General features: G+C 37.3%; 1 protein-coding gene across 4 annotated transcripts in view; it reads left to right on the top strand.

Annotated features, from left to right (window-relative positions):
- Positions 1 to 1,078: 1,078 nt before the first annotated feature.
- Positions 1,079 to 10,948, top strand: part of LOC139479611 (kin of IRRE-like protein 2) — a 267,166-nt gene continuing 257,296 nt past the window's right edge. For 3 of the 4 annotated variants that reach the window (XM_071262473.1, XM_071262466.1, XM_071262453.1), the window contains exon 1: positions 1,079 to 1,507. The gene's annotated coding sequence lies outside the window, so the exon portion shown is untranslated. The remainder of the gene's footprint in view (positions 1,508 to 10,948) is intronic. The other variant, XM_071262459.1, reaches the window with a different exon arrangement.

Here is a 10,948-nt window from a genome sequence, read left to right as displayed (position 1 = left end):
ACCTCCCACCCCCATCTAAATAACATCATATTATACCCAAGTCACCCCCACCCCTAAGAATAAAACATAGAGCCCTGCCCTGCTCTCAACCCAGCCCCTTTCAACCTCCCACCCCCATCTAAATAACATCATAGTATACTCAAGTCATCCCCCACCCCTAAGAATAAAACATAGAGCCCTGCCCTGCCCTGCTCTCAACCCAGCCCCTCTCAACCTCCCACCCCCATCTAAATAACATCATAGTATACTCAAGTCATCCCCCACCCCTAAGAATAAAACATAGAGCCCTGCCCTGTCCTGCTCTCAACCCAGCCCCTTTTAGCCTCCTACCCCTATCTTATTAACATCATATTATACCCAAGTCTTCCCCACCCCTAAGAATAAAACATAGAGCCCTGCCCTCCCCTGCCCTGCCCTGCCCTCAACCCAGCCCCTTTAAACCTCCCACCCCTTATCTAAATAACATCATATTATACCCAAGCCACCCCCACCCCTAAGAATAAAACATAAAGCCCTGCCCTGCTCTGCTCTCGACCCAGCCCCTTTTAGCCTCCTACCCCTATCTAAATAACATTATATCAAAACTAAGTCTCCCCCACCCCTAAGAGTAAAACATAGAGCCCTGCCCTGCCCTGCCCTGCCCTGCCCTGCCCTGCCCTGTCACCCCTATCTAAATGATATTATATCAAAACTAAGTCACCCCCACCCAACTGAATGAAGTAAGAAGCCACTGTCCTCTTTATCTCTATAAGATTATAGCATTCCTACTCTCCCACTATCTCCATGTCACATCCTTCCCTCCCCCTCTTCCACACAAGTGCCAACTTCAACATCACAGTCCTCCACGCCATCCAAATCAAATCTCTCCTTGTCTCAGTATCCTCACTTCACCCCTGACACCAGCATCACCTCCTGAGGTGACCATTTCCCAATGCGAGTGAAGCATCTTATAATGAGGCAGTTGATTTGTGCTTCTGATCACTGCTTCAATACCCTGCCCGATGTGCTGCTATCGTAGTGACTGTACAGTCTGTCAGTCAGTCAGTGTGAATTAAAGGGCTCTCCGCGAGCCGCTCAACTTACACACACACACTCTCTCCACACAGACACCAGTCGCATGCTGGTCTAGCACGTTGAATGAATGAACAGCTACGGCATGCAAGTAATCAGCCGCGGTGAGGATCACATCTGATTGGGTATAGGAGTCCCGTCACAGGCATACTATGTAGCGGAACAGGTACGGTTCGTACACGCGTTCCAGTGATCGCTGGAGTACAGGAGTCGTTATCTGTGTGGAGTACGATCAAGTCATTGTTTAACTCTCCCACTGCTGCTTCCACTAAGTGAGGTAAGAGAGAGGAGGACAACTTGTGGATATTACAATGTAAATTGGTGTAATATTGTATAACGTGTTTGGGATATCCTGTGCTTCAATGGATTTATCTCTACATGGTGTATACAGCAGTGTTTCTCTCATGAGTGGATAGCCTATTTCCTTTTGAAGAAGGTAAGTCATGTGTGACTGACCAAACTGTGAACACTTTACATGGCATTATCAAACCCTTGCATTTATAGTGGCTGTCATACCTACTATAACTCCTGTTTGTTACACACAGGGTGCGTGGGTCACTGGACTCTAAACACACCTTGGCTTATCTGTTCCTAAGCCTAGAGCTTCTCTTGAATACCCGAAATATTATTACATAGCCTATAAAAAAATTGTTGGTTATCTTAGCTTGTCATCTTGATATGATATTGCAGTACGTGTAGGAAGTGTGTTTATTGTGCCTGCACTCCTTGACAAGGAAATGTTGACCTTAAATACATTAGTCAGGCAGGTTTCATATTTTACTATACATATATGTACTTTACTTTTCTGTACTATACCACTGCTTAGTTTGCATGTGAGAATGATCACATGTAGTTTGTATGAATTCTTTAATTCCTACTGTTTTAAGCTTGGATATATTTACTTGGATATATGATAAATATCTATTTTTTTATTCAATGATATTTACAATTAATAATCCGGATTAGTGTAATATTCTTTGCACTCATGATCTGAATTAATTACACATAGGAATGTATTAAAACTGGGGAAATATTTCTATGTTTGTTCATCTTTAAACACTATTGAATGCTTACAGCACAGTATTTATTGTACACATTTTTACTAGCTGTACACAATTGTATACCAGATGGAGTGTTATGTGAAAACTATGAAGCTTATATACAGATAAGCTCTTATGATACTGTCCAAAAATGATGCATAGACAAATTAATATTTTACACTTTAATTGAAATATCACACCAATGATAAATTAAAGATATATATATATGTTACATTTCTAGCATGTCACACCATCCCAGGTCATTGGTATTTGAATAGAAGGAGTGTTATGTGGAAGCCAAACACCTTGACAAATATACAAACACTCTATGTCCTATTATACTATTTAAAAATACTACTTAAAAGAAGTTAAAGAACACCCATTTTTTTCATATGACTGTAGTTAATCTGTTATGCCAAGATAGATTAGCGATAGTCAAATGCCAAAATCATGCCAATGCAGATTAACCCCAGCCATATGAAACATGGGGTGATCTTTAACTTATTTTGAGTAGAATATATTGACAATATTGTACACATAAACTGTGCATGTATGTGAATTTAAAAAACCAATTAAAACTAAAAGATATTTATGCTCCTAAGGATGAAGTTAAAACAGTAGTTGCTGTCTCATCCTATAGGTTCAAAATGGAAGGATGGTAATTTTGTAAAAACGATGCCCCTACTTATAAACAGACTCACACTTATCATACTGTCCTCTACACTTATATTGCCCTTAATATACAGATGAATGAACATATTACCATGCAGTTTTAGAAGTATGTTAATGATCAGTACAAGATTATGGTTCTAACAATGAAGTTACAGTACTAGAAAAAGAAGTTACAGTACTAGAAAAAGAAGAAGAAGATTTATTGAACACAAACACACACAGCAGGCAGGTTACACAATAAGAACATGACTAGTTATATCAGAAAGTTATAAAATTTGATACACACATTGTTACAGAATTATTGCTATTTTAAGGTCGAGACAGGAGATGCATATTTTTGTGCAAGAACATGTGCAATGAAAAAGGAGATCATTTTGCAGAAGGCGCTGGTGTATTTAGTAGTATTTTAAGTGATATCGGGTGTATGGCTAAGGGTGATGATATCAGTTCCAGTCTCAGATCATTGTAGAGAGGGCAGTTCAACAGAATGTGTTCTTCATCTTCATCTTCTATTTTCCAGAAGGTACATATTCTTTCTGAAGGAGTGTTCCTCTCTCAGTTTGAAAGTCATCAGCACTGTGTACTCTTGTAATATTATCATATATTCAACACTGACCAAATATTGATATCAGGACAAAAAATAATTATTATGTAAGGATATGAATGTCATTTGAAAAACTTAAAAAGCAAATTATATAAATGTCTGTTAAAGGTTATCAAAGATTTGTAGATTGGTTGAAAAAAAGATCTCAGTCATTAGCACTGTGTACTCTTGTAATATTATCATATATTCAACACTGACCAAATATTGATATCAGGACAAAAAATAATTATTATGTAAGGATATGAATGTCATTTGAAAAACTTAAAAAGCAAATTATATAAATGTCTGTTAAAGGTTATCAAAGATTTGTAGATTGGTTGAAAAAAAGATCAAAGATACATGTATCAAGTTTAAAAAATGAAGTGTTAATTTGTTAATAGGAAAAGCAACTTGTGAATATATTGGCTTACATGGAAAAGAGAAGGAAATAGGAATGTGTATTGAGTCTCGTGAAATTATACACATGTTAGTTCAACTCAGTCAGTTTTTTGTATTGGCGAGAAACTGTCCATTGTCTGATGTTGGTGAAACTTTGAAACTTTGCAAAATTACATTTTAGCATCAACTTTCAACACTTATGTATATATATTTATATATACCTCTCAAAAGCAGTTAAAGAACACCTGACATATGAAAAAATCAGATGTTTTTTAAATCTTTTTGAGAAGTATATAATTTCTGCTGATGTTCAGCAAACAACTCCATCCAGTTTTCACAACTGCTTGGCTTGCACTTTTAGGATTGTTTTCTGAATCTTCTTTGGAGTTAAAACAGATCAACTATAATGGAAGGACTTTTGCAATATCTGTATATTAATAAAATTGAGCTTGAAGTATTACATTTGAGTGCATATGGAACAACAACAACCCAGTTTCCACATTTACTTTGCTTGCAGTCTTATGTTGGTGTGTGAATCTTTGTGAGTAAAATCCTGAGACTGAATATACAAAAAGATAAGTTTTGCTCTCGCTGTATGCTCTTACAAATCAGCTTGGCAATTACAGTTAAACTGCTTTTAGACCAGCTACCCACTTTTCACATTTACTTTGCATTCTTAAGATTCTCTTGTGAATCTTCCTTAGTTAAATCATTGAGACCATTAACAAACGGACAGCTTTTGCTTTCACCCTGTATATTCATTCACTGAGCTTGGGAATGTTGCCATTTGAGTGCATATAGCACAACTAAATGCTATTTATGTTTAAGCATGCATATCATGACATTTAGCAAGTGCAAATAACGACTACGTGCTATGTATGGCCGTAGTACGAGGGACGGCAGAAGGATATGGTTAAATGCACTCGTCAACAATTATTCAGGAAAACTACTTTTTCACAAATCTCTACAGAATTTACCTGTTCACAGAAAATCACTGACGCCAAAGTCAAATATCACATCGCTGATTACACCAGACAAACCCATTACATTATTTTTTAATCCAGAATGTTTTTAAAGAAATGCCTTCAACTTTGACTTTAAGCTTAGAATCTGTAATCTTAATCTAAACGAATGGTACAAGAAGTTAATTGTCCAGTCAACATGTTAAACACAACCTTGATGGAATTGTAAGAATTTTTCTCATCTAATCAGTCATTTTAGGCTTGGATTTCTGAAGAAAACGTCTTCAAATAGGGTAAAATGATAATGCTTTAATCCATTAAATCTGCATTTCCTGAAACAAATTTAAGCATATGGTGTGGCAGCAATTATTAATGTCATTATTGCACATATTTCTATAGCATAGCAATGCAACACTGTCTGTGTGTATGAATTGATGGTCGATCTCCATTGCTTCACACTCAAGACATGTTTACTGACAACTCTTATCTCTGCAACCGAAGAGTCATTAGCGGACTATTTTCCAACGTTATAACCAGCTATATATATCAGCTGGAGGGTTGACTTCAGCCCAGGAAGCTGGTTTCAGAATGATACTTAAACATCAAGAAAAACGTTTGACTTCTTCAACCCATATCGTAATTTGATAATACATTCTTAGTAATTTTTACATATGAGGATAGATGAAACCATAAATTGCCTTTATTTTATGACTTTTGACCATGGATTTTATATACCACGGACACTTAATACAAAATTTAAAGTCTGTTTATATACTACTCAAAAGAAGTTAAAGAAGAGCCAATTTTTTCAAAATGGCTACAGTTAATCTGTCATGGCTGGTGGGCATGGCAACACAAAGCCTTCCAGTTGTGGGTGTTCTTTAACTTGTTTTGAATACTATATTTGCAACATTTATTAAAATATTTTAGTTCTATTCCAAACAAATTTACTGGGTTTTTAGGAAAAGTATACACAAATTTGGTATTTAGTTTGAAATATTTTATTTTCTACAAAAAAAAGTATAAAATAAAGTGAAGAGTGTCAATGACAGATAATGATGTTTAGGATTTGACTTTTTGTAATTACCCACTAAAATGAATACACATCCTCACAGTACAGTAAAGAAACCACTAAACAGATGAACAGTATTGTAAACTAAACAGAAAAAAGGTGAAGCAATATTGTGAACAAAACAAAAAAACACTCAGACTTAACAGTAAACCACGTACAAAACACAACACATGTATTCTATTACCACAAGGTTTCATTGATTTTTCTTCTGCAAATTCATATTATCAAGACCATGATTTATTTGAAACACTTTTAAAATCCTGGAATTAACCATAAATATGTACTGCCCCTATTACCAGCCTCACTCATGCATGTGCAATTTTACTGTTGTCATTTCAGCTTAGGCAGAGCGCCCATCAGTCTCAACTTGGCTCGGTTGCAACTGTGACACAATGATTCAGTGTATACTAACGGCCATAGCAAATTATTTATTTGTTTTTGGAATTCTGAATCCTTTTTTAAAATACCATTATCATTTTTGTATTGATTATTTTTAGGTACTCAAGTATCTACCTTGCCCAAAATGACTGATTAAATTGTAAAAGATTAAGGCAAGACACTGCTGCAATCTATCATCTGTCCTGTCAAATGTTTGGTTTTCAGTCAGTCTCTCCTGTTTATGACATGTACATGTTCTTATAATAATTACCAATATATCAAACCTTGAAAAAAAACTATACCAGGTAACATGTAATTTTAAAAATAAAAAATAAAAAATACTTTGAGGAAAGAAAGTTCCCCCAAACGATTAATCAACTTGTTGTTTCCTAATTGGTCTTAGTTTAGAAAGTGAAACATCTGTTCTAATTCCCATGCTAACATACAATGCATTTATAGGAGATGTGTTGAACTTAGCGTTATTCTGCTGGCTAGTATTTTTCATTGACATATACCTCTTACTATTGCGTGAAATGAATTTGTTCTATTATCACAGATTTCCTTTAAACATTATAATCGCAACATAATCCTTGGATAAGATCTTCATCATCAAGGCATCACCATCTCCAATTCAGGTGAGGTGAGGTGAAATGGGGTTTAACGTCGCGTCCAAGATCATTGTACTTATATAGCGACGTGCATGCACGTGTATGTATGTGTAGGGCTGCTTGTACTAGGCCGGACTGATGCAGATTTATAGAGCTAGCCCACTGAGATACCATGCCGCAGTTTAACATGAATACCCCACTCAGACACAGTATACTGACTCCGAGCCGACCAGTCCTTGTTTTAGCCCCTTTATGCCGAGCGCCAGACAGGGTAACAATAAGTACCATCTTAACGTCTTTTGGTATGACGCAGTCGGGGATCGAACCCCGGACCTTCCGCTCTCCGGTTGGACGCTCTACCATTAGACCACGAAAGGCGGTCTATCTCCGAATCAGATTCTTCAGACATGATTTGTTGATCCTTATGTCTAGTGTAGAGTGTTCTAGAGGGGCCAATAATCTTTCTAACCATCTATACTATACTATGTTACTTGTATTGTAACGTTTTTGAAACTTTAAATAAAGCGACAAAGCCCTTTCCATATCTAACAGAAATCTCTGCATAAAGCACAGTTGATTCTACGATTCTGACTGTATCAAGAGCATATGTTTATGAATCACTATCAAATAATAATGATACCAGGTGTTCGAGAAAAGTTCAAAGTTCAAACATGTGATTTGATATGAAGAATGTGCAAAACAAATCTAATCTGTCTATTCAGAAAAACAACATAGAACATAAAAAAACAGTTTTGTAGCACTCCTATTGCACTTGTAAATGGTGATGTGATTGAATGTAATCCCAAGTGTGAACTAGTGGTCTCACTGTTTTATTTTTAAGTTTGTTTTTTGTAGAATTTCAATTTTCAGTTTGTACTCCTGAAATGAGGACCAGTAATGTTTTCTGTTGGAGGGTGATAGTGTTGATGATCGGTACCTAGCTCCCCCAGCCAATTTGATTTTTGACAAATGTCAATCATTGTTAATGTATTCTTTAAGGCTTTACTGATGGACTATTTTACAAAAAATTAAATGCAAAACAATGGAAATGTGAGTGAGTGAGTAAAGTTTTACGCCACTTTAGCAATATTCCAGGAATATCATGGTGGGGGGCTCCAGAAATGGGCTGTACCCATTGTACCCGTAATTGAACCCTGGTAGTCACTGCTGAAAGCAGGGGCCATTGTGTAATTCTGACTACATCATAAGCATATGTGCCATTTCCAAATATGATGCATCAGTCACAAGAATGATGTCCGAAGCAATTCCCTATTTGGACTTGGACCATGTGTTCCTTATTTTTCCAGGTGAACAATTGACTTGCCTTTGCATGTGTTTGTGATGGATGTCACAGGTGGGGCAGGATACACTCACCTTTTTGTGAACACCTGGTGTCCTCACTATTTGACAGTGATTCATAAACACATGCTCATGATATCGTTGGAATCATACAATCAACTCTGCTCTTGGCGGATATTTCTTATTAATATGGAAAAAGTTTTGTCGCTTTATTTATGAATAACTATCAAATATTGAAATATTGAATGTCTTATTGAAAGTCCATTTATTGCCCACCAGTGTCGTAGTTCTGACCCGTGAAGATTCCGGGGTAGAATACGTCTTCAGCAACCCATGCTTGCCATTAAAGGCGACTATGCTTGTCGTAAAAGGCGACTAACGGGATCGGGTGGTCAGGCTCGCTGACTTGGTTGATAAATGTCATCGATCCCAATTGCACGGATCGATGCTCATGATGTCAATCACTGGATTGTCTGGTCCAGACTCGATTATTTACAGACCGCCATCATTTAGCTGGAATATTGCTGAGTGCGGCGTTAAACAACAAACAAACAAACACATGGTAGTTCCCCTGACTCAGCATGTCAAGACCCCTGTACACCTGGGCTGCTTACAGGGACATGTGATATTGATACAACCTCTTTAGAATTCCATGCTAAATTTCAGTTCAAACTGCTACAGGATGGTCCCTGGCATGTTCTGGTGTCACTGCACTTTGAGCTGACTGGTTTATTTACCACAGAAACTGAAGCAAAGCGGACATGGATCCAGTTAGTTGTGTAGAAATTGATTCATCATGCGTTTCTACAATTACAATTTCAGTTACAATCTCTGGAACTTCACACAGTACTCTCAAATTGCGAAGTCTCAATACAACCATGTCATAGGGACCTCATACTGTACTACAAGACTGTCGTGTCCCCAATGCCATCATTTCTATTGAACGTCACACCTGTAGTATAAGACTGTAATGTCCCAATACTATCCTATCTCTACAACCTCACACGGTACTATAAAACTTGTATGTCCCGTTTCAATCCTATCTCTGCAACCTCACACAGTACTATAAAACTTGTATGTCCCAATACAATCCTATCTCTACAACCTCACGCAGTACTATAAAACTTGTATGTCCCAACACAATCCTATCTCTACAACCTCACACACTACCATAAGACCTTTATGTCCCAATACAATCCTATTTCTACAACCTCACACAGTACTATAAAACTTGTATGTCCTAATACAATCCTATCTCTACAACCTCACACAGTACCGTAAGACCTTTATGTCCCAATACAATCCTTTTCTCTACAACCTCACACAGTACCGTAAGACTTTTATGTCCAAATACAATCCTATCTCTACAACCTCACACACTACCATAAGACCTTTATGTCCCAATACAATCCTATCTCTACAACCTCACTCAGTACTATAAAACTTGTATGTCCCAATACAATCCTATCTCTACATCTCACACAGTACCATAAGACCTTTATGTCCCAATACAATCCTATCTCTACAACCTCACTCAGTACTATAAAACTTGTATGTCCCAATACAATCCTATCTCTACAACCTCACTCAGTACTATAAGACCTTTATGACCCAATACAATCCTATCTCTACAACCTCACTCAGTACTATAAAACTTGTATGTCCCAATACAATTCTATCTCTACAACCTCACACAGTACCGTAAGACTTTTATGTCCCAATACAATCCTATCTCTACAACCTCACACACTACCATAAGACCTTTATGTCCCAAGACAATCCTATTTCTACAACCTCACACAGTACTATAAAACTTGTATGTCCCAATACAATCCTATCTCTACAACCTCACTCAGTACCATAAGACCTTTATGTCCCAATACAATCCTGTCTCTACAACCTCACTCAGTACTATAAAACTTGTATGTCCCAATACAATCCTACCTCTACAACCTCACACAGTACCGTAAGACCTTTATGTCCCAATACAATCCTATCTCTACAACCTCAGTCAGTACTATAAAACTTGTATGTCCCAATACAATCCTATCTCTACAACCTCACACAGTACTATAAAACTTGTATGTCCCAATACAATCCTATCTCTACAACCTCACACAGTACTATAAGACCTTTATGTCCCAATACAATCCTATCTCTACAACCTCACACAGTACTATAAGACCTTTATGTCCCAATACAATCCTATCTCTACAACCTCACACAGTACCATAAGACCTTTATGTCCCAATACAATCCTATCTCTACAACCTCACTCAGTACTATAAAACTTGTATGTCCCAATACAATCCTATCTCTACAACCTCACACAGTACTATAAAACTTGTATGTCCCAATACAATCCTATCTCTACAACCTCTATCAGTACTCAGTTGTCATATCACTAGGACCTCACACAGTACTATAAGACTGTAAAGTCCCAATAAACTCATTTCTCTAGGACCTCACAAAGTACTATAAGACTTTTATGTCCCAATGCAATCATATTTCTAAGATCGGAAACAGGACTGAAAAAACTGTAATGTCCCAAAATAGTCCTGTTCCAATTTTCTGAGTGTCTGCGCTATAATGTCCAAGTCTGACCGAAGTTATGTGTCTGGAATTTTGTCATGCACTCTTGTACTGAATTATATCGATGTCATCATTATGAGTAGAAATGTGGCATGACGCTATAGCCGGCTCTCCTCTGATAGCCACTAGTTCCAGGAACCTAGCCTGACTCAGTTGCTGGCATCACTACGCCTTGATGTCGCTGTATCTATGGGTTTCAGTCCTAGCTCTATTGCTTGCGCAACAGGCGATTGACATGTTCCTCTCGTGTGGAATTACAATGCAAATTACAC

This window comes from Haliotis cracherodii, unplaced genomic scaffold, assembly GCF_022045235.1.
Source record: "Haliotis cracherodii isolate W230 unplaced genomic scaffold, xgHalCrac1.p SCAF_1, whole genome shotgun sequence".
NCBI classification, from domain to species: Eukaryota; Metazoa; Mollusca; class Gastropoda; order Lepetellida; family Haliotidae; genus Haliotis; species Haliotis cracherodii.
This window is presented reverse-complemented; position numbering and strand designations above follow the sequence as displayed.